This window comes from Argiope bruennichi, chromosome 1 (genome assembly GCF_947563725.1).
Source record: "Argiope bruennichi chromosome 1, qqArgBrue1.1, whole genome shotgun sequence".
NCBI lineage: Eukaryota > Metazoa > Arthropoda > Arachnida > Araneae > Araneidae > Argiope > Argiope bruennichi.
The window spans coordinates 122,888,198-122,912,941 of NC_079151.1; the positions used below are offsets into that span (position 1 = coordinate 122,888,198).

General features: G+C 29.0%; 1 long non-coding RNA gene across 1 annotated transcript; it reads right to left on the reverse strand.

Annotated features, from left to right (window-relative positions):
- Nucleotides 1–3,838: 3,838 nt before the first annotated feature.
- Nucleotides 3,839–24,236, reverse strand: LOC129961864 (uncharacterized). Its single transcript, XR_008783847.1, has 2 exons — nt 23,917–24,236; nt 3,839–4,217 (listed from the first exon to the last, which is right to left on the reverse strand). It is a non-coding gene; the product is annotated as an uncharacterized LOC129961864 (long non-coding RNA).
- Nucleotides 24,237–24,744: the final 508 nt, after the last annotated feature.

Genomic DNA, 24,744 nt, shown 5'->3' on the forward strand with positions numbered 1-24,744 from the left:
GCCAAAGATTTATATTCGTAACTATTGCCATACAAGTCGTTCTTTGGTACAACACCTTTATTAGAGATTTTGCGAAACAGAATCGGGGAGAGACCACATCCTCTGATTACTACTAATAATAACGAAGGATGCATGTGTGTGTTAGCGTTCTACAGGCCAAAACTTAGAACTACCACACCCAGCCGATGAGAATATATATCCTGGGGTCATTTGTAATTTCAAATTTTAATTAATTAAAAGTTTCCATTGCAGTTTTGGAACTTTTCGACGATAACTTCTGAAAATATTGCTTCAAAAAAATTAAATTTTTATACCTATTATAACCTTAAAAAAACGATCCTTTCAATGATATCAGTTTAGTTACTGTAACATTACTTTGTCTAGATTTAATTAATTTTTAAGGATTATGCTAAAATATAACATGCAGGGGAAAGAAATGTTAGTTTGACCATTTGTACATTTGCTGGCAAATAGTGACAATATTTGGAAGTCTTTAGCACAAATATCATTGACCAATTTCTTAGTTTAACTTGTTTAGTTTAGTTTAGTTATATTAACGTCCCACTGTAAAGCAACACTACGGCTATTTTGGGACGGACCTCGTCATTTTGAACCGCGGTCAGATGACGAGGACGGCACCTGAGCTGGCACCCCCCTCTCCACACCACACCAGCGGGAGGACGTTTAGCATGACGGATTTAACGTGCAACAGGCCCCCTTACACGACGGTTCTTCGGTGGAATCATGTCTCGAACCTGAAACCCTACGGCTCACAAGCCGAGACCTTACCACCAGGCCACCGCGGCCCAGTTTAACTTGTTGCCTTGTAAAATAAATCCTTCTTAAATGTTGAATAAAAATATTTATTTGATTTCACATTGAAAATTTTATATCTGCGTCTAGCAATCTTTTCTCTTACCATTCTGCTGAGTGCATGAAATGAACGCTATGATAAAATACTCGGCTGAAATCCAATGAAATGTCATACGCAATGATTAAATCAAAATGGAAATAAAATTTATGAAAATTTAATTTTAGAATGCAATCGGAAGCACTGAAATGGAATCGTAAAAGAATTAGTATAGCGTGTATTGTTTTTTCCTCCAAAGATGGCGCCATCTATTGGACTCTATTACCAAAAACAGCATAAAAAATAAATGTTTACTTGTTACACGTTTGTATCTCTACTTAATAAGTATATGAAAACCCACCTGTATTCGAATGCAACGTTGTGTCAAAATTTCAAAGTAATCGATGAAGAACTTTTGGAGATTACCGAATTTGAAGAAATGAATATTTACATTTTTATTTATATAGATATTTTATACGGTATACTCTCAGTAACGTGGTGGACATCAAACCAAAGGACCATCAAATTAACTAAAACTCCGGAATATCGTGGCTCATTAAAAAAATAAATTAAAAAAAAATCGAAATAGCTAAAAAATTCGGTTTTTGGAAATTTGTAAGCTGATCTCTTTTAAAATTTTGCTATTTAAATTTCCTTTTTCTTTATTTTTAATCCCGCTTTCAATATTTTAACCACGTATATTTTAAAAAAACTCAATGTATGAAGATGAAATAAAGGTAAAAGTTTTATTTCATTTTTTTCCCTTCAAATTCTGATAACATAAATTGTTGACATTAGAAAAGTTAAAATTGGGGCTAGAAAATCACTTTTTAGCCCCTTACTTCAAATCAAGTGCACTATCGAAAAATTTTAAATACAAAATTTGTTTCTCTTAATGAAGCGCTAATTTGATTTATTTTTCTGTCTTCAATATTAAAGAAGTTATTAAGAAATAAAAGTTTCAACCTCCACCATTTCCAGTTCATTTTTAGATAGATGTCCCATCTACGAACTCATGCAAGGTTTTTACATTCCTTGTAACATACGCACACATTTTTGAATGATTTTGAACGAAGGGTGATAAGGGGTTTCCGAAGTCTTGTCATGAGAACCACTGCAATAAGTTGTCTTCCTAGAAGGAAAATACTTACAAATTCAGAGATTTTATAAAATATATGCTTTTAAAAAAGTTACAGAATATGGAAAAGGTAAGTTGAATGTTCACACTCTTAATTATTAGCAACAGATAGAAACACCCATGTAATGTTCTGATCAATTTTTCCCGCCTTTCAAGAGGTGGCGCTGCTATCTCTGGTTAGTCGGGGGAGATAAGAGAAGAATAGGGGCTGAAGTGAGTTCCGTTGAGAACGATATTGCTGGTCCCCGATTGCGCTGAGGCAAGCGGGTGAAATGACCAATATATTTTAAATTGAGATAGGGATGCTGGCTTGAGAAGTCTTCAAAATTACATCACAATAATTCCGTTGTGTGTGTGTGTTGCTATGCCGTCCCGTCTGTGTCTTCAATAAAAGTCTACTGTGAAAACCAGAGTATTTTCTAGAACCGCATTTTCACAAACACGAGGCCACGAATGCTACAACCCATAATGAAAGCATGTTGATTTTTTAACAATATTTTTTAAATGCATTGCAAAATATATTTAAAAATACTATTAACTTTTTAAAAATTTATAAAAATTACATAATTATCAAATTTGTGCTGCTGAAAAAATGTTTTTGAATTTTAAAAAAATTTAAAATATTAAAATTCTTTTAATTTTTAATTAATTAAAATGTTAAAAAACTACTATGCAGTTTTTATTATCAAAGTATATATATATACGCTAAATTAATTTGCTTTATGTGCGGTGTAGAGTGGTATTGTTAGTACAGATATTAATAACGACGGTGTATTATTATTATTAGAGATACTAGCCGCCGTTGGCGACTAGGTTGTTTGCTCATTTTATTGACTGTTCAGTAAAATTATTAATACGAAATGCATTTTTCAAAAATTTTATCTACCGAAAGACTTCAAAACTTGAATTTAATTTTAAAGTCTACTCAAATTATTGCCCATGCAAATTTAAAAAAAATATGTACATTGTGAAATAAAATGGAAAATCCTACTTCGGAATTATGATGGAAATAAAGCGGGCTTTTTTCCCATTTTAACATTGGCAAATACACGCAACTGAATATTTTGTTGGATGAATTTGAATTTTCACATAACATTAAAAACATTGTTATAGTTATTGTAACAAATTAAATTTTTAAAAAGTTAAAATAAAGAAAGGGGGAAATAAAGCTCGTAAATTAAATGAATATCGTTAAGAAGGTAATTTTTGAGATTTAAGATAATGTAAAAATCATTTTTGTAAGATAATAGATAAGATGAGTTTCCATAGGTGGTTAAGCGATGGTTAAATCTATTTTCGCATTCGATTAATCTTTCTATTAGACGCCTATTTAATGATTTCTATTGCATCTTCTTTTCTCTAACTGAATACAATCTTTTTCGGACCATTTCCAGAGCATTTCTAATAACATTTTCCATTAATTTGTTAAGCATTGAATCAAAGACCAGTTGTAAAAAAGATTCAATGAAGCAGTTCGAAACGTACAGCTAGAAATTTATTTATCTTTGACTGTTGCCATTAAACAATAAGTAATAAAACCGATTTCTATGCCACGTAAGTTAGTGCTATATGTATATATATTTCTACTTTTTCTCATTTGACATTTACGCAAGTTGTTGATAGTTGTTATGATATTTATTTATATTTCACTGCCTTCACCTATCCACTAAAAATGGTACATGGCACAAGGAAGCTGATAAGAATACTTCATAAAGCGTAAATGTTGCGAAATATTAAAAAAAATGTATTATAAAAAAGTATGCAACATGCACATCAGCATACAGAAAATTTCAGAAAAAATACTGACAGAAAATTACAAGTGACAGCTGAAACAAAGAGTAATATAGAAATAACTACTTAAAGTAAGAAATTTATTATAGAATAAGATAGGAATGACCAAATAAGAGTATATAAAAAAATACTAGATATTATTTAAATATGGATGGGAAAAAGATATTTTAAATAGACATGCATGCCAAAATTCTTGAGTTAAGAGTCAGTGAAGAATATTTTTTCAAAACTTTTGAAAACTTGTATACAAAAGGAGAGTTTTCAAAGCAACCTTCCAATCTAACTTCAGGGTTTCTCTTTTATGTTTCCAAATCCTGCACTCCAAGAGCAGATGTTCAGCTTTTTCTCGGCTGCTCCCTCACTTGTATTTCTTGCTTGCTCTTACCAAAAAATATCGTCTGGTATGCTTTGAAGGTTCGATGTGGAGTAACAATTTGACTAAGGAAAAAGCCACATTTAGTTTCTTTAGTCCTATTTTATCAAAAAAAAAAAAAAAAAAAAAGCCGCGATAACTTCTGAAATAGTACAAAACAAAAATAATTTTCAAGCTGTCTAAAATTTAAAAAATAGATCTTTCCATTTTCGGCTTTTTTATATATCGCTAATTTTCATAAATTTTTGCAAAGTTTTAAAATGCATTTTTCAACAGTACGTTAACTGTCTGTAATGAAATTGAAACCAAATAATTTATCTAAGTTTCTTCTTTGTTTGTTAATAGAGAAGATTTGAACAAATGATTTATTTTTTGCATATTTCTTATTCTTTTTAAAAAATACTTTTAATATAAATTTTGAATTTATGCTAATAACATATAAAGTTTGATTTCAGAAATAAGAAATGCTGAATATTTTTATAGTTTATCCACTTTTAAACATTTGTACTATCTAATTGAACGTACAAAAATATATTATCACTCTTTTCGTTCGTTAACGAAATTAAAACAAAAAAAGAAGAAGAAAATCGATTACAGCTTATTTATTTATGTTTTGGTGACATTCATGCAACTGCAGACGATAAAAATCAAAACAAATAACTGAAATGAAGATATGTTAAATAAACAATGACATTAGAAAGCTTATAGCAGAAGTTGCTTTCGAATTTAAAATGAATAAAAAATATTTATGATTATTTTTGGTACATTAATTTTTTTACTTTTTTTGCCAAATCAATTTTATTAAGACATGTGACATGATAAACTAATAATAATCCAAAGAAGAAGGTATATTTTCTTCCATTTCTTGTCTCGCAAATCTTTCAAAAGAAAAGGAAAGAAAATCTTTCATTAGAAAAACGATTAATTTAAACTCAACAAAAAAAAAGCGCATTGGTACGACCTTTCAGATTTTGAATTAAGAACTAAAATTTCAGTTACTACTTAAAAAAAAAAATTTGAAAAAAAAAATAATGAAATTAGAATGTCAAAGATAAGAATTTTAGTTTTAATTATTAAATGTTTTTCAAAAAATTATTCTTTCTAAAAGTTCTTCAAATTTTAATAAATTGCTTCAGGTGGTCAAAACAAACTTTACAACTGTTACTTTATTCTGTTCAATAATTATGTGGGTTTTTTTTTTTGCATTTTTATGATAATCAGATATAAGAATTAATGATAAATAAATGCAAATAATCGCCGAAAACAACATAAAATTTTAAATTAAGTATTTCCAAATTTGAATCCCGAAGTGCCTTCAAATTACCTTTGCGATTAAATGTGTTGCAAATTTTCAACGTTCTAAGTGCAACGTTAAAGTGTTCTAGTGTCTAAACTCCACGCATACACACACATAAATACTTCATATATATACTTAGATTTTTTTTTAAATACACGTGTTATATTAAGAAAATTTCACCATAGATCTGTACAAAAATAAATAAATAAAAAAATATTAGCTATTCATTACACTATTAGAATTACGGTCGTAGTTAAAAATTTTAAGAATGAACATCAATTTCAAGTTTTCTCATTCGTCTTCTTAGAAGTCTTACTTAGTTAATTTCCCTTTTAAATCTTAAAGAACAATGTTGTTCATTGTTCTTTAGACTTAGAAGAGATACATTTAATTACCACAAGTCTGATACAATTTCCTGGAATCTGTAATTGTTTCTCCACTCCAATGCACTCTGTCATTATGGTTCTTTTAGAAATACCTTTGTCATATTCAATTAATTGTGACACTCCTCAGGGGTTTCTTATTTCCATACGAACTCGTCATCTAAGCACAAAATACATTCTAAAATAAGTAACTTCTCCTTAAGACAATGTACTAAAAGTAGGAACAACCGTGACTAAGTTCTTGAAGGTAGTTGATAATTGATGGAGAATCTGTGAGTGATAACTTTTTCTTTCGCTTGTAATTGTGAGCTCAGACGCAATAGATAAAGTTATTCATACTGAAAGAATTTCAACAGTGGACTGAGTATTTTTATTGTTCGTTTTTTGCAGCATTGTTTTATACATGCTGTTGACATATTAATGTTTCATATTGTTACGAATTTGTAGCATTGTTTCTCTGTGCAGATATTTCCATTGTAAGATAGACAGTTTTACGCTCAATTCTATTGGAAGCTGATCGGATCAGATCAATGTCCCCCGGACATGGCGATCATTTGGTGACTTGGCGAGGAATTTAACGATTTTGGCGACAAAATTGATGATACTAGAATCTTTAAGAATTTTGGCAATAGGACCAATAGGTGGCGAGTTATGCTTGATTTTTGGTGGTGAACTTTCTCTGCTTTGCTCTGGGAATCGTAAAAGGCCGTGAGACTGAGCTGGAGTCAATCATTTGAATTCAGCCCAAGTTATTAGTTGAACGAGTTCTCTCACCCTGAGCTCTTCGAACTACTTATCATCGTTGTGCTGCTTGTACTTCGCAGTTTGTTAGAAGGGGCTGCTTTTATTGCTTGTGTATGTCTCGCCTGTGTTTTGTCGTCTGTGTGTTCGTGTCTTCGTATTAATAAACGGCATTATTTGTTATTGAGGCTTGTTGACTGTGTTACCATACACCCACTACAAGCGAAACCGTTGACTTTATGGTGTTGATTTTGGTATTGGTATTTTGACTTTATGGTATTTTGATTTTGTGGTGAAAGTTTCGTAACATTCGGTATCTGGAGTGGGTTTTTAGCTGAATTTCCGTAACAATATTTATAGCAGGGAGTTGCACTTTTATTATGTTTATTATCATCATAGTTTCGCGTATCACATACTTTTTCCTATACGAAGTAATAGATAAAGTATTGCAATAATCAAAAAATTCGTGCTCGAAATTTTGATGAATCTGAGATGGCATTAAGACTTGCGATTAATCATATACAAGTACATTTATTAGAGAGTGTTTTGAACTATTTTGGTAAGGCCACTTCTATTGATTTATATTATTTTCTTAACTAATGCATTCAGGGTGTACATATTTGATTGGATATCGTCTTATTATATCATCATTTTCGCAATACATTTATCAACTCCTTGAGTGATACATACAAGATGTCCATTCTCATCATGGATATTATTTTTGTGACTTATGTCACTTCACGAGCCCACCGACAGTTATCTATCAGCGATTTAAGCCGAGTGAGCGTTTCTTGTATTTTCAGTAGCGCCAACTAGAGTCAAGAGTATGACTTACATACTTCATGCGTCACATTCGATAGCACAATTCCTTTTTACAGGGGGGCACATTCACACACCTCACAGATAGAACATAGAAGAACAACCATGCCCGAACTGGGACGCCCGGATCACGGCAAAGACTCGCATCCTATGCCAGGATGCCGGCTCATGATAGCTAGTAAATAATTCTAAACAATTAGTGAGTCTTATATTTACAATTGGAAAAATGCTCTAAATGGCATAAAAAGAATTTTGTTTTATGCTAGCTGCCTTTGGCAAACAGTCGATAAGCCAGGATTAATGATTGTTAAAAATTTCCATTAAATACTGGCTTCCTCAACATAGCATATTAAATTTCCTATTTCGTGGGCATATAATTCTTACAATATCAGAAACCTTATGTAATTCTATTCATTGGGTTCTACATTTCTCTAAATTTCTCTCTATATTTTTGTACATCCAATTCCATTATAATAAATAATAGCGTACACTTAAAAATGGAAACAATAAAAAAATATTTTACCATTGCTTTGTTACGTAGCTAAACTTTAAATACAAGAACAACAAAATTTTAAAAAATTATACCGGAACCTGCTCAGTATGAAAAAATTAAGCTGAATCTTTCTATCTTGATCACCAACCAAGAATGAGAAAAAGGCTAGGATTAGTGTTAACAATGAAATGATTTGACATTCACTTTAACAATTTCCAAGTTGTAAAATATGCTAATAATTGTTTTAAAAAAATAGTTAAAAATTGAAAAAAAATTGTACAGCAAAAAATTGTCATAATTGAAAACAGTATTTTAAATTTTAAAAGGATTTAAGATCATTTATATATTTTTTTCAGTTGTCATGCAGAAAAGCGGCAAAATTTCACTTTAAATTAATTAAAACTAAAAATTAAATTAAATTAAAAATAAAATTTTAAATAAATTACAAAAATTGCTCTGAGGTGTACTTTCCTACTTTTCATTGCATATATGTCTTGTCTTAAATATGGTTGCTGCACGTCAAACGATTTGGTATACAGTGCATCAATACGCACCCCTACACTTATATTTATCTTTATTAGTAGCACAGAGTAGTCGCTTTTGAGGAAAAACTGATTAGCTGGAGATATTTAATTTTACTTGGATTGTTTAGACATAATTTCATGTCCATAATTACTCAAATTGTAGGATATTAAAGTAGGGTTATTTTAATTGTCTTACATAAGATCTGTTTATTGTGTACATAAACTTAACTGAGAATTAATTTCAGTTCCATAAAATCATAGCGTTATTAAAATCTGAAATGTCCATTTCATATATTTTCTAAATTTTGCAATATTGTATATATTCTAAATTTTGCGGTTACTTTTTTATACCTCTTATGAATTACATTGATATTAAATAATATTCTTCTTTAGCTTTAAAAAGTGTTAGAAAACCAAATATTGATCATATATTTGATGAAACGATTTGAATTTATTTTCAATAAAGAAAATTATGCTGTGAAATATATTTAAAAGCTAATTAAATCTAGTTTACAGTATATAACAGCAACTAAATTCGCATCATTGGAAATATATTTTTTTGGACTTCTATACGATGAAAAAATCATTTTTGTGCAGGAATATTTTTGGAAATTATTGCGAAAAAGCATCAAAATCTAGTTTAATTTGTTTAATTTTTAACTAATTAAAATTTCAAAAAAAAAGATCACTCCGAGATAAAGATTTTCACCCTTCAAAATATATCTGTGCTAAAGTTGGTAGTTTTAGGTCAAACGACTTGGCCTGTAGAACGCCAACACACACACTCTCTCTCTCTCTCTCTCTCTCACACACACACACACACACACACACACACACACACACACACACACACACACACACACACACACACACACACACACACATCTTTATTAAATGTGCAGATAAAATTCAAATACATTTTATTTTATTGCACATGCACGCGCACACACACACATACACACACATCTTAATTAAATGTAGAGATAAAATTCAAATAAATTTTATTGTTCCACCAAATCATTCAATCCTGTGCTTCTGTCGATGTTAAATTGATAGAAAAATTGTTTTCTTTGTATATTAATTCTGATTATAATTTTCACTTCCGTTTTTATTTCGTAATAAATTCACTTCTTAGTTTGATTTGTAATGCCATAATAAGTCGTCATGATTTGTAATAGACTCATTCCATTCGATTCATATTTTTTCAGTTTTAGCAAAGTGAAATTTAAAAAAATGCATTCCATAGTCATAGTTTAATAGCCAGGAAAACCAATATTTTCGCCATAAAAGTTGTCCACCAGAAGAGGCTAACTACCTATAATTAATAATAATGAGTCCAAACATATAATTTGGACGATTACTAATTATTCTGCAGCTATAAAGACACTGTTCATCAGTTCCGTTTCCTTACTTGATAGCAACCTATGTTTCAGCAGATAATATATTAGTCTTATTCTCCTTAGCTTAACAGTTTACTTTCAAAGAACAACTTGATTAACAAAAGAAATCGAACGAGTTCAAGATAGAATGGAAAAAATAACAGTCCATGCTTTAATGAACAATCTCAAGAATTTGAATCGGCAGTGTTTGCAAGCTACGCTTTGTCGAAGTTGCTAAAGAGACTCTCGAAAACCTTTTACCGAAGTTAATTTCATCAAGGAATGTCGAATTAAAGCTACAGATATTGTTTGTTCTAGGAGTGTGAAGGCTTTTGAAGCAATCTGTTTGTCTCAAAACACATTTAAGTAATACTAATTGGGCCGACATTTAAGTGATCGGATCAAAGCAAAATCGAAATCGTCCCATTTCTGAGATGTCTGCATTATTTGCGACGGGAATAAGAACGTCAGATGTCTTTAAACAAATTTATTTCGAATACGGCCTTTCGCCATTTTATGAAATTTTTAGAGAACAAATTATGCATTACGAGATCAATTCTTGATCATATGATAAACGTGAGGTGAACCTGGATCTCCAAGAAAGTGATAAAATCGTTTCCTAGGATGTAATTTCTTAACTGTGTCCCTAGCTGAACACTCTAATTTTTAATTTTGAATATGCAATACATCCTGCAATTGATCTTCAGAAGGGGTCAAGTTTTTACTGACAACTCATTTCTAATTCTCTAATTTCAACATAATAATGATTTTATTCTTATGCGTTATCTGTAAATTGTGAGGAAAAGTTCTTTAATCATAATTAATTTGCAGCTCCTTAATTTCAACATAATAATGTTTTTATTCCAGAATATTATCTGTAAATTAAGTAGCAATTCTTCATTGACCATTTGTTTGTAGTTCTCTAATGATAATGCTTTTATTCCAATATATTATCTGTAAATTAAGTAGCAATTCTTCATTGACCAATTGTTTGTAGTTCTCTACTGATAATGCTTTTATTCCGTATGAAATATTTTATTTAATAAGGAAAAATTCTTTACTAATGATTCATTTGTAAATCTTTAACTTCAACATAATAATGATTTTATTCTTATGTGTTATCTATAAATTGCGGGAAAATTCTTTACTGGTGATTTTTTTTGCATTTCTATAATTTCAGCATGATAATGTTCTTATTCATGTGTATTATTTGTAAATTTATGCAACAATTCTTTATTGTTAATTCATTTGTAGTTCTTTAATGACTATCCCTTTATTTCTTATGGAATATTTTATTTATTGCGGGAAAAATCCTTTACTGATAATTAATTTATAGCTCAATAATTTCAACATGATAATTCTTTTATTCTTGTATACTATCTGTAAAATGCAAAACATTTCTTTACTGATAATTCATTTGTGATTCTCTTATTTCAATATTGTTCAAAATAATGAGTTTCTTTTGGCATACCATCTGTAAATCATGTGACATTCATGATGCATCAGAACATATTTTTCAACAACACTTTTGATAGTTTTAGTTATTACTGTTATATTAGTTAAATATATTTTCAGATAAACTAGAAGGAGTAAATTTCGAATGAAATATTGAATTTTGCTGATATAACTTTTAAAACAAACTTTTTGCTGATTAACAAAAATTTAACTTCTCTGAGAAATTAGTCATCTTTAGTCAAGAAAAGTAAAAGAAATTATTAATAGCAGAGAAGATGAACTTTGTTATTAATGAATGCGGAATAGTTCGAACACCGACATTTGTTGTGTCGGGGAAGCTTATAAGCCAGTTAACAGCTACGCTACCCGAGCAATTGCTTTTGTATCGTGGTCATGTTACTGGACTGCGAACCACAAGGTCCCAGGTTCTATCCTCGATAATTACAATTCGCAACATTGGCAACCTCGGACGATGAACCTTCAACCTTCGTATAGCTGTTCTGGCGCCATCTACCCACTGCAAACCAAAGTCGTCAGACTCATTTGACGCAGCAACCCAAAAAGTCATCAGACTCACTTGACACAGCAACAGCAACCACTCACCCACACTTGTTCGCCATAACGCTTGGCGCAACTCAAATGGGTATAGGCGCAATAGAATCAACAGCAAATGCATTACCACTCAACAGCCATATCGTTCGTCTCACATCCGACTTACTGGAGGGAAAGTCTGTGGTGAAAGCTTATAAGCCAGTTAACAGCTACGCTACACGAGCAATTGCTTTTGTATCGCGGTCATGTTACTCGGCTGCGAACCACACGGTCCCAGGTTCTATCCTTGCTCATACCAATCCCCAGCATTGAAATCCGCTCCAGTATGAGTAAGAGTTACACTTATATCTCGTTTAAAGATTCTTGTCGGTTGTTGATAGCCACATTCTTTCAAGGTCTTTTACTAACAGCACCAATGGCGGAGATTTTTTTTTTGTTGGATATTCGATATTCGTGATACACTCGGGAAATTATGGTACTCGAAAACTTAAATTTCATCACTGCTTTGAAGATGCCTTGCCGCATCCCTAGAGTGTTGACTTTAACGCCTCGTTCGAAATCACTTAAATCCTATTAACTTGCCACTTTAGTAGAGAGAACCGATCTGATAGTCTAATAACCTATTGTTTTTTTCTAAGCCCTGCCGATCACATCATGTTATGCTGATCGTTTGCATATCTCCTTTATTTGCATACCCATGCCAGTGCCAGTTTTTTTGGCTACGTTTAGTTTCTGAACTACTCTACTATTTTTTTGTTTTTAAATTTCTCTTTTATTTCAATATTACGTATAGAAAAAGGTTTGGTATATATAATATTTTATACAAAAGTAGTTTTACGTTAAAAGTACTATGCGAGAAATAATTTTCATCTCGAGTAATCAAGGTATATCAACTAGTTTATTATGTTTTAATGACAATTTATGTTTTGTCCATAGGGTATTAGTAGATTTAAACTATCGAATTATTGACTTTATATCCAGTGATAGATGGCTCGATTATAGCTAATGATGATTCCTATGAGACATATTTTAGGTTATTGAGCCAATAGGTCATTGAATTGAAAATTTGATTTTTTAAGCAGTTTATTAAAGGAAGCAATTTCTTTACATAAGTTTCGCTAATTTCATAGCCACTGCAAACTAAATCAAAATAATGGAAGATATTCCAAGAAACCGAATAAAATGGAAGCATAAAACGTCAAATATATTCAGCAAAATACCGATTAATTTCGAAAAATGAATTTCATAGTATCAAGCACAAAAATGATCTTCAAAATTCTCACAAAAGGATTGATGGATTTGATAGTATTTGCAAACAGCAATTTATTTTTAGATATAGTAGCTGCAAGTAAAGTTTTATCCAAAGAAACACTATCAGCAACATTAGTTTTATTTATTTTTAGAAGACAAACACTTCACAATTCAGTATTTAATCTACATAAAAATAAAATTTGTATTAACTAATTATAACTGAAAAGCTTAACTTAACAAATACATTTGATTTTTGTATTATTATCCAAAAATATTTTTATATAATACTTAAAATAACTTAAATAATATTTTTTATCCATTGCTGAAAATGATCAATCGACAAAAACTCTTATGAAAAGGTATGAATTATCATTATTTCACATATAAATATGGAAACTCGCCTTGATATAATATTTTAAATACTATATAAATAAATAAGGATTAAAGATTCATTATAAATAAAAGGATTTAAGGATTCATTATAAATAAATCCTTAAATTGTCAACAAGAAGTGGTTTTAAATCATTCTTGTTGAATGATTGTTAAAAATAAATTGCATTTAAAGTAACTTATAAAAATGATGAATTATCAATATTTCACAATAGGAACTGTTCATATGCATCTTGTTTCATAAACTAATTGAAGTATCATTATAAAGAAAAGATTTAGAAGTAGTAATGCGCTCTGGAATAAATTATCTTTTTAAGAATTTCGGATTTCGTATTAAAAATGACCTGCGAATGAGAAATACTTCGCTATGAAAAATTGTACCACCTACAATCTATGCACAGTAAAGAATTAATAAAGCGATTTTTATAAATACATCATCAGAATTTTCATCAGACGATAAAAACAGCTGTTTACTTACTACAACTACTTCTAGACATGAAGTTGAATTGATTAAAATTGAAAACGAATACCAGCTGTCTTTCAGTTGAGCTTATAATTGTTTAGAATTAAAATATTTCATTAATATATGATATGTTTTATCAAAACATTTCACTTGCATGAATATCATTCTTTAAAAAATAAGCTAGAAGAATTATGCAATCAATATTTAAAGAACTTATGCTGTAAATGAATTTAAAAAAGAAAAATAATTTTGAATGCATAACAAGGGATTAATTTCAGCAGTAGATATCGTTTAGCGATAGTGAATTTAAAAATGCTTCATGATTTTTCTACGTTTCTGAAAATTTGGAATTTTTATTGTTTTATCATTTTTATATCGCAGTCATTCTGTGAAAATCCACAGCTGACTTTATTGTTTTCTCTTTCCCAGTGGATCAGATTATGCAATAATTTTTAACTCTATTTGCCCACGCATCGGTTTTGATTTGATTCATCTTTTGAATCACAAGAAAATAAATTTAATTAGGTGCAGATTATTGTATAAGATCCAGAAATGCTTTGTTATGAAAGCGTTTTTTAGAAAATGAATAAAAAGTGAAAGAAAATATGAATATTGATTATTTATATATCCTACAAGAGGAATTACTTTTTATCAACTTTTAAAAATAAAAATTGTATATCACAAATCAAATCTTTGTTCCTCTAAACGAATTATATATTTATTTATTTTTTCACAATACAGTTTATGATAGCTTAAAAAATATGCACTTACTGAGAAAAGTACTCGTAAAATGAGTGGCTTGTTATTTGCATTTATTCATTACTTTTTCCCCAGAAAAATATGTTTATTACAATTCTAAAGAAGATCGAATTATTTAAACCTCATCTTAAAAAGTAATTAGCTTTGGGTATTCGAATAAAAAAATGAAATTACTTTATGAGTTCATATTACATTTATAGCTAGGAAAGCAATTTCGAACACTAGATAAATTCGAGTTCCAAATATAAAGCCGAAAATAAAATTAGATTTCATTTTTTTGTAGTTATGTTTTTCAATATGTTAATCAATATTCTTTCGGAATGATATTTAAAAAATGATTAAATCAAGAATTCTTTATTCCGATTTGTTTTTTGTTTGTTTATTTCTTTAGTATTCTTGCATTGATTTTTCAAATAAATAGAACTAATCTCAAAATGGCTGACTTTTTCATCAGTTTTGTTGAGGAATTATTTAATGTCCACGTGTTCAAACTAGCTACGCCAATTAGATTTAGGAATCTGTTACGAAACCTGTGGTAGATGAAGAGAATTGATATCATATCGCTATGTAAAACCATGTTTAGTTGGATAATAAGCTTAATTACGTTTGTAATGTGACATCACAAATGATATGTATTATGATGGAAAAATTCTTTTACACCATTTGGAACAAAATTGCTTAAAAGGAAATGAATTCGTAAAATATTTTAGCCTATTAAGAGGACAGTGGATTCTTATTAGACACTTTTGGAAATTATTCAGTTAGAGTTATGAAATTTTTTTTGTATATGTATTAAAATATAAATACGCCGAATTTCTTAAAATAAGATTTTAAAACAAAATATATTATTTTTTAAAGATTTAAAAAATATCAAAATATTCCAGCCATTTTAATTTTCAATTTTTTCTATTGTTTTTTTCTTACCAAATGTAAATTTATTCGGAACAAAATTATGTATGATTTTGTAATTCCCATTAAATGCTAATTTCTTAGAAATATTTTATGCCCACTTATTGAATTTTCATAGGAATGTTATGTTTTTCTGAACTAAAATTAACTGTTAAATATCTAAAAAAACTGGAAACATAAAATGCATACCCCCTTTTTCTTTTAATGTTTGTTGGAAATCTTTATTATTAATTTCATTTAATTTTTTCAAAAATAAAGACACCTGGAACATCTCAAAAGATATTTAAATCTAATTACAACATCATTTTGAGAAAAGTCATTAAAATGTACTTTTTTCCTCTTAACCTTTTAAATATTTATTTTATTGAATAATACATTTTATAATGCTATTTTAGTTGAATATAAACATATATTTTGGTGATAAAACGATAAAAATAAAATTGCCCGTTTTCGTCCATTTTTGCTTATTTCAAAGTCTACTGTCCACTTAAGTTCTTTAAATATGGAAGCGACAAAAACATATTTATAACAATAGGTAGCTACAAAACAAATATGGATAAATTTTGATATCAAGGTAACTAATCAGTGAATGTTATTCCTTTGACTTTTTGTGTATTTATAAAGTAAAGTGAATTTTATTTTTGCTTAATAGCATCTCTATCTATATCTCTACTAATAATAAATATGTAAGAGTATGGCCAGACAGTTTGACACAGAGCTACCAAACTTGGCACAAATATGCATTGGGAGGTAGGAATGTACATCTGGAGATGATTTTTGTAAAATTTCAATTCGAATTTTAATTAATTAAAAATTAAACGAAATTCTGATGTTTCCATTAACAATACTCAAAAATAGTATTGTACAAAAATGATTTTTATGCCGTTTTAAAGTTTTTAAAAAAACTAACTTTTTAACCATATCAGTTTAATAATTGTGCTATTTTTCAAAAATATTTTTATTTCCCTGATTTTCAACAATATATTATATTGTCCTGAAATTCGAACTATTTCCATTTTTCATTAAATATTTAATTGCACGACTTTCTTCTATTGTTGAAAACTAAAAGAAGGATTCTGTTTATTATTTGTATGGCTTAAAAAACAAAGTAAAGTTACAATATCACGGAATATTTGAATAGTTGAGTTGAAAAAAAATATTTATTGTGTATTTATTATTTTTAATAACCTATGATGTTAAGGTATTAGTCTCCATTAGAAATGTTGAATTATACATTAGAAAACTTTAAGAAAATTAAATTAAACGGTTTTAGTGTCAGATAGTCTAGGATAGTTAGTTCATGAATTCATGGGCGCGTACTAACAGGTTGCCTAAGGCGACTAATAAGCTTATAAGCAGAGGACGAGTAAATCAACTTGTTAATTTATCTAAAATAAATTTATCGTTTATATTCGCACCGAGAGTTAACTTCATGAATATATAAGTTTAGAATTTAAGTTTTAATAATTTATATCTGATAAATAAAAGCAAAGGAAAGTTTTTTTGCAACTATATGATTGATTCTTTTACAATTCTAAAAAAAAAAAAAAATGTGTGTATTTGCGCTCTACAGACTTGGCCATTTAGAGCTACTGCATTTGGCACATATATATGATTTGGAGGGTGAAAATGTGCACTTCGGATAGGGTTTCTTGAAATATTAATTAATTTAATTAATTACTGGAAATTTAATTAATTAAAAATTAAGCTGAATTTTGACGTTTCTCGAGACTACTTCGTAAATGTTAGAATAGAAAATTGATTTTTGCAGCATTTTAAAATAAAAACTATATATTCAATGATGGCAGTTTTTTGTCATGTAATTTTACTTTCTACTTTTAATTAATTTTAATGCGATATATTACGCTTATTTTATATTCCCTTATCGTAAACAACTTAAATATTTTGCATTGTTGCTACTAATATTTCATTTTTTTTTCTCTATTGTAATCAAGTTTAAAAGATTTTACGTATTTTTTTACGTTGAGTAAATTTCTCATAAACCATTAAGGCTTCATTTGACATAACAGACTTCTTTAAATGTGATTAAATACTTTCTGACAGATTTAATATATATTTTGCTTTCCAAAGAAAATATTTATCATGGCATTGATTATTATAGTGATCAACCAAATTACCAATTGGACATCAATTATCTTGCAAAAACGTAAAACAGGGTGCTGCTCGAATTTTGAAATATATTTTGCAACATCCAGTATATGAAAAATACTTAAAAAAAAATAAAATTATGAATATTTTTTGCTATAAACATATTTTTGTTACTTGAATACATTCGTTATTTCGAAATTTTGTTAATTTGGCGGTTTTTTATTTGATGTCTGCCACGTTACTGAGAATATACTATATTAAAAAAAGACGACCATTATTACCGAAGAATTGGCACTTGTACTAAACTCATAATTATTATAGCCATTATCATTAATAGCCATATATCATATTCGTTTATTGGCTACATCAGCCAATAGTATGCGGTTAAGCCTAAAGTTCCCATTAGCATGCTAGTAACACACTAACACTGAGATATATATGTTTTTAAAAACTGATGATTTAAAAAAAAACTTCCTTTTACACCAATTAATAGTTATAATTGAAATATTCAAAATGAGAAAAAAAAAAGATCTTAATTTCAACATTAATTAAGAACAACAGACAATTTTTCCCCTACAGTATAAAACTCAAACGATAAATTCGTACTTTTTATCATAAAACAATATTCTTTACATTTAATTGAAAGAAGAATGAATTGCAAACGGTTGTTAATTCCTTCAAATATGTTTAAACCACAAAGATAAATTTTTAGTTTTTGCCAATTATTACAAACCAATTTGAACAGAAAGCGAAACTGATTTGCTTAAAAACTTCAAAGCTTTTCAATAACATAAAGTTTGTAGCAAACCTAGATTTGCATACTATTTTTATAATATTTGTTATCTAAATATCATTTGTTTTACAATAAATATTGAATTGTGCGATAGCAATAAATTCATTATTTATAGTTGTTTCAAATTGTAATATTTCATTGTTTTTGTCTAAGAAATGAAAGGTATTTGAAAGCAACAACGTAGATGGAAAAGAGTCTACTTCTGCTTTCCAGCTTGTTGGGAGGAAATTTCAATTAAAAAGGGTAGTTGAAAGTATATGCATAATTGAAATTGTTAAATAAATAAACGTTTGCTCTATTTTTTTAGATACCTGTAAACACATAACACACACATATATAAATATGTGAATCATAATGAAATAGACAGACATTTTTTTATTCATCATATTAACGTTCATTACTATGAAAACTTATTTTAAATTTCTTCCTCTGATCTACTTTTATATTCCCGAAAATACTTTTTCTAACAAAACGCAAACACTATTAAATTTATTGTTTGTAACTAAGGCTTTATTTCGGATATGATACTAATTGTTAAAAAGTGTAAAAAGATTTTATTTTTGGCAGAAACTTGCTTTTATCAATCTTGTTTGTAATCAATTTTATTCTATTTAATAATAACTCGCTTAAAGACAATATTTAAACTTAAACCATTATGAGAACCCTTTTTCAAAACAAATTTTTTAAAAGTATATTTTTTTTATTGACTTTAAAAACTGCAATCATTTTTGGAATTTCATTACAATTCCCAGAGTACGAATAGCATATTTCATAAATGTATGCATCTCGCACACCTTTTCCGTGTTTTTCAATAACTAACAAAGATTACTATTGAGATGAATACAATGGTACAGGCTTAATTGAATTTTTGGTCATACAAGAGTATTTCGTGAAAAAATGAAAAAAGTTTTATTAGTCTATTATTTTCTTTTAAATTTCAGAATGTATATAATGGATTTTATTACATAATGTAAAAAGCTTTATTAATCTATTATCTTTTTGAATTCTGGAAAATACAATGAAACTTTTGTAATATAATAGAGAAAAAGGATATGTCTGAATATTTGTTATTCAAAATAAAACTAATCCGCTGTTCGCTGAAAATGAATTCCATAAAGCAAAAAATATCTGAATTAAAACGAAGTTTAGAAAATATTTTAACATTAAAAAATTCTTTGCTACGTAATAATGTTGATTTAAGAACTAAAAATCGTCTGAACCATTTAGAAGCTTATGACGTCACATTTTTTTCCAGATATAAAACTCTTAAATTACGAAACAGCTTTAAGCTGTATCTTTTGTTACAAATTTGTTACCAGGGTAGCCATCTTAGTGATGTACACGTGCCAATATTCTAGAATAGATTTCTGAATAAAAATATATATCTAGAATATCTTATTATATCTTTCAAAAGAATATTGAGATTCTTCGTAAAGTACACAAAATGAGAGTCTCATTTCCAAAAGGAACTTCTGAATTCCCGCCTTCTTTCTTCTTCTTTCTTTCTTTTTTTTTTCGTAATAAGGTCGTCGGCGTAACATTTCTTGTCGTTTTGGAGCGTCGTGACTCTCGTCGTTTAATTAGTAGATCAAACAGAAAAGTTGGTGCAATAGAAGTCTGAGCCATTATTCGTCGACGAAGACTTAATAGATGGCTTCGCATAGCCTTAGGGTTAAGATCATCGCCTTTCAATAAAGGTTCTTCCTATCTTATTCGAATTTTGCATATCCAGGCATTTCTATCAAAAGACGAATATAAAAACAGCCTTTTTTTTATTAATTTCCACTGTTGCGTTTACCATTGAAAACTTAGAATGAAAAGCATGGCTCCATGAATATGAATTGATGTTGCCAGAAAACTTCGTTTACCAAGTTTCTGGAAACAGTCACGGACAATACATTTCAAAAATGTGCGAAAACTGGTTATTGAAATTCAATTGGCTCTCTTTTTTTAGTTCATTTCTTTTCATTCAGCGGTAGAAGGAATTTTCATCACTTCATTTCGCGCACTTTTATTTAAAAATATTCAATCGCTGATATATGCTTAAAAGTAAGTATTTTGACAAATTCACGTAATTTTAAAACATCTTTTTTTCTCTCTCTCTCTCTTTCTCTCTCTATTCAATCGAGTAAGCATTGTACATTTGTGAAAGATCATGTACTTGAAAAATAAATTGAAAAGTTACTTTTTTTTTTGCACTGTACATTGTTGTTATGCAGATCATAAAAAAGTAGCTGAGATTTCATCATCAATCAAAATTTCTTTTCAGCCATTTTATTTTCTGGTATAGGATTATACTTAATCTTTTCAATCTACTCATTTAATTTTCAGTTTATGCTTCTTCGCTCAGGGAATGGAAATATGTTTTCACACGAAATAGTGTATTTCAATGACAAGAAATATAATATGCAGAACGGATAAGTCGTAAATAATATCTTTTTTTCAAAGGTTCAATAAAAAAAAAAATCAGCAAGTTTCTTAATAGAAATGAGTCACCTTCAAATTTTTGAATTATTACTTTTTTTCCTTTTCATAGTGTTAAATCATAAGGCGATATTGAAAATTTTCCTTATGAATTGAGCAGAGTGGATTTGATTCAAATATTGTTTAAGCATTTAATTAACACTTAACGAATTAAGAAACAATATTCTATCGAAGTAGTGATTGTGAAATACAATAACTGGGACTATTATTTAACCAAAACAAAAAATATAATTCTAAATTATTACCTTTTTAAGATACTCAATTCATAAATATATATTACAAATTCTTGAAATGAGAAGTAATTCTTTATTCATTTTGGACAATTCGAAATCAAAGATTTATGAAGTATAAGAATCTGGAATTCTAACTGGTATCATATTTGATGACGTTCAATTTTTATGTTTTTATTTAATGACTAGCCGCCTTTGGCGACCAGCCGGTTCGCCAATCTTAATGTTCGTTAAAATTTTAATAATTAAATATTTTATGCAATTCCAACTTTAATAGATTCTTCAGCAAAATATTTTAAAACTTCAAATTTTGATAGTCATATAATTCACTCATAATATTATAAAGGCCTTCAGTCATAACGTGATATGTATCTCTCTAATTTTCTGTTACCCCTCGTAGAATTTATGCTTTAAATTAAAGTGTAAAAGATTAATCTGCAATTAATATAATAATATTTTTTTACTGAAACAAAGCATTTTTTTTAATAATATGATTACTGATAATACAGTCACTGAGCGTTTAAACTTTATGGGCACTAAAGAATATCTCTCTTAATTTATGTAATATCTCAAGAATTTGTCAACAAAATTTTCTCAGATTCATCATGAACGGATCGATTCATTAACAATGTTTCATTTTAAATGCATCAAACACTAAGAAAATAAAATGAATCGTTTAAAATAATCGGTCGAAAACAGGTTTAAAAAAATTACTTAAAAAACGATGTACTTAAAACTGTAAGCATATATAAAAAATATATATAACTAACATAAATACAATTTAATTACAAAAGCATGCAACTAACCTAAAAATAATTTAAATCATTGAAAACAGGTTAAAAAAAAACTACTTAAAAAACGATGTACTTAAAACTATAAGCATATACAAAAAATATATAACTAACATAAATACAATTTACTTACAAAAGCATGCAACTATCCTAAAAGTAATTTAAATCGTCCGTTGAAAATGGTTGCCATGCCAACAATCAGAACACAGTGCGCATGCGTGAATTTTCTTCGCCTTTTACGGTAACGCAAATGCGTGAATTTTTCTACTCCAGTTGGGGTAACGCTATGCAGATTATACATTTTTAATTTCCTTTATTCTGTGTTATTTTAATTCAAAAGTACTTCAGAATGAATCTGAAACATGGATTAATTAACAATGTTTAATTTTAAATGCATAAAACATTAAGAAAATAAACAGAATCGTTTGAAATAATCCGCCGTAAAATGTTAACCCTAGCCTTATTACTGTTGGGAGAAAAAAAAACTAAATCCTTACTCATTTGGCGGTGGGAAAAATGGAAGATTTTTTTGGCGGAAAAGTTGGCGATGGGGAAAATGGAAGATTTTTTTGGCGGGAAAGTTAGTTTTTAATTAATAATTAAAATTCTAATTAAAATTTCAAAAAAGGGACCCCAGGTGCACATTCCCGACCTCTAAGGTATACATGTACCAAATTTGGTAGCTTTATGTCAAATCACCTGGCATGTAGAGCGCCAACACACACACACACACATTGAGCTTTATTATAAGTATAGATATACAAATGGTACAAAAGACAAATTAAATTTATCTAATTTTTTTTAGGTTAAATAACTTTAATTGTATATTACATACATTTGCTTTACAAAATATTGGGGGTCTTTCATAGATTCCACTCTTGAATTCATAGTTCTCTAGTTCGGATGGTCAGACTTTGACACAAAACCACTGAAGCTCAATTTATGAATTGCTACTATTCAAAATATTTCAGTACTAATTTTATGAAGAATCAATATAGACAGAACCTATCTATTTAATTATTTTAGGTTAAATAACTTTAATTGCATATTATATATATATATGCTTTACAAAATATCTTTTTTTTTATAGATTCCAACCTTGAACTCATAGTTCTCTACTTCCGATAGCAAGATTTTCCCCCAAACACCACCGAATCTCAATTTACGAATTTCTACTATTTAGCATATTTCAATATTAATTTTATGATGAATGATTTTAGATAGAACTTGTCTGTTTAACCTTTCTTTTGAAATAACTATGCCGTTAAAATATGCATTTTTGCTATCATTTAAGAATAAAATTGTATACTACTAACTACTACTGCGCATTAAAGCAAATTTTGATATTTTCATTGCTGCACTTCTTCGGAACTTGAGAATCGTTTTCTCTTAAGCAAATTTTTCATGCTGCAAAAAAAATTCACATAGGACGACATCAAAGTAATAAGCTGCCTGTGGAAGTATCAGAATCTGATATTTTGACTTGAAATTTTACATCAGGGATTTGAGAACCGGCGTCTTATCTGATAGGAAATCCAAAATGAGAATTTATGAATGCCAATAGTAACGAGAACAGATCAAGTTCTGTATGTATTTCAATTGGATGAAATTGATTCAGCCTTATCCGTCATATGATACTCTACACTTATTCTGCGGGAAGCTGCGTAATTCATTTTCATTTAGCGCATACAATAAATTTCTACAATAATTTCGGTACATATTGTAGCACAAAATCCTTTTTATATAACTTTAAATAATAAACTTTTCAATTATATCACTTTTATCTCCAAGTAATATTTTCTCTTCTTTTCATAAAATTAAATAAAAATTATTGCATCTAAAAATGATGTGTTTGTTTTGGTTACTGCGTTTATACGCACAAGCAGTAACCAAATATGAAACGACAGTGAATACATTATATATGAGCAGTTACCATTATTACCTGAAGATATTAAATTATAATAAATACGTTGTAGTTGTTTCTTATGGCACTCGCAATGGACAAGCCCTCTGTTATGAAGACAGCGATTTAAGCCGGTGGGGGAGCGTCTCTTGCTTTTTTAGTAGCGCCAACTAGGGCGAAGAGTACGACTTTGCTACTCACGCATCACTCATTCGCTTGCACAACCCCTTTTCACAGGAGGGCACATCCACACATCTCACAGATAGAAGAACGGAAGAACAACCATGCCCAAACCGGGACTCGAAGCCAGGACTCCCAGATCACGGGGAGGGCGCGCTACCCCTATGCCAGGACGCCGGCGTAATAATCATGTACACGCTGCAATAAAAAAAATGTTAATTTTTTAAAGAATATAAAGACAGATGAATAAAGAAACATTAAACGTTATCGTGCTATATTATTTCGGATTCAAGATCTTATTCCCCTTAAATTTTTTAAATTGGATTTTTCCCAACTCCCCTATTACCTTCCAGATTGTTCCCCCGGATTCTAGAGCATTCCATATTGAAATTCAGGAAATGTAATTACTTCAGGCCAAATTTTCCTTTTGATATGGATCTTCTATTCTAAGTTTAATTCAACTGCTCATGCATAATACCATTTAGAAATTTTTGGTTGTTTTATAATCGGAGTTTTATTACAAAGAGTCTATTTTAGATATAAAGGAGTAAAAACACTGCGAAGAAATAGGTTAATTTTTGAACTTAAATGAAAAAAATTTGATCACAGAATCGACTTAATTAAAGAAATTCTTCATTACAGAAATAATTCTATTTATAAAATATATGACACATAAAAAACATCAAA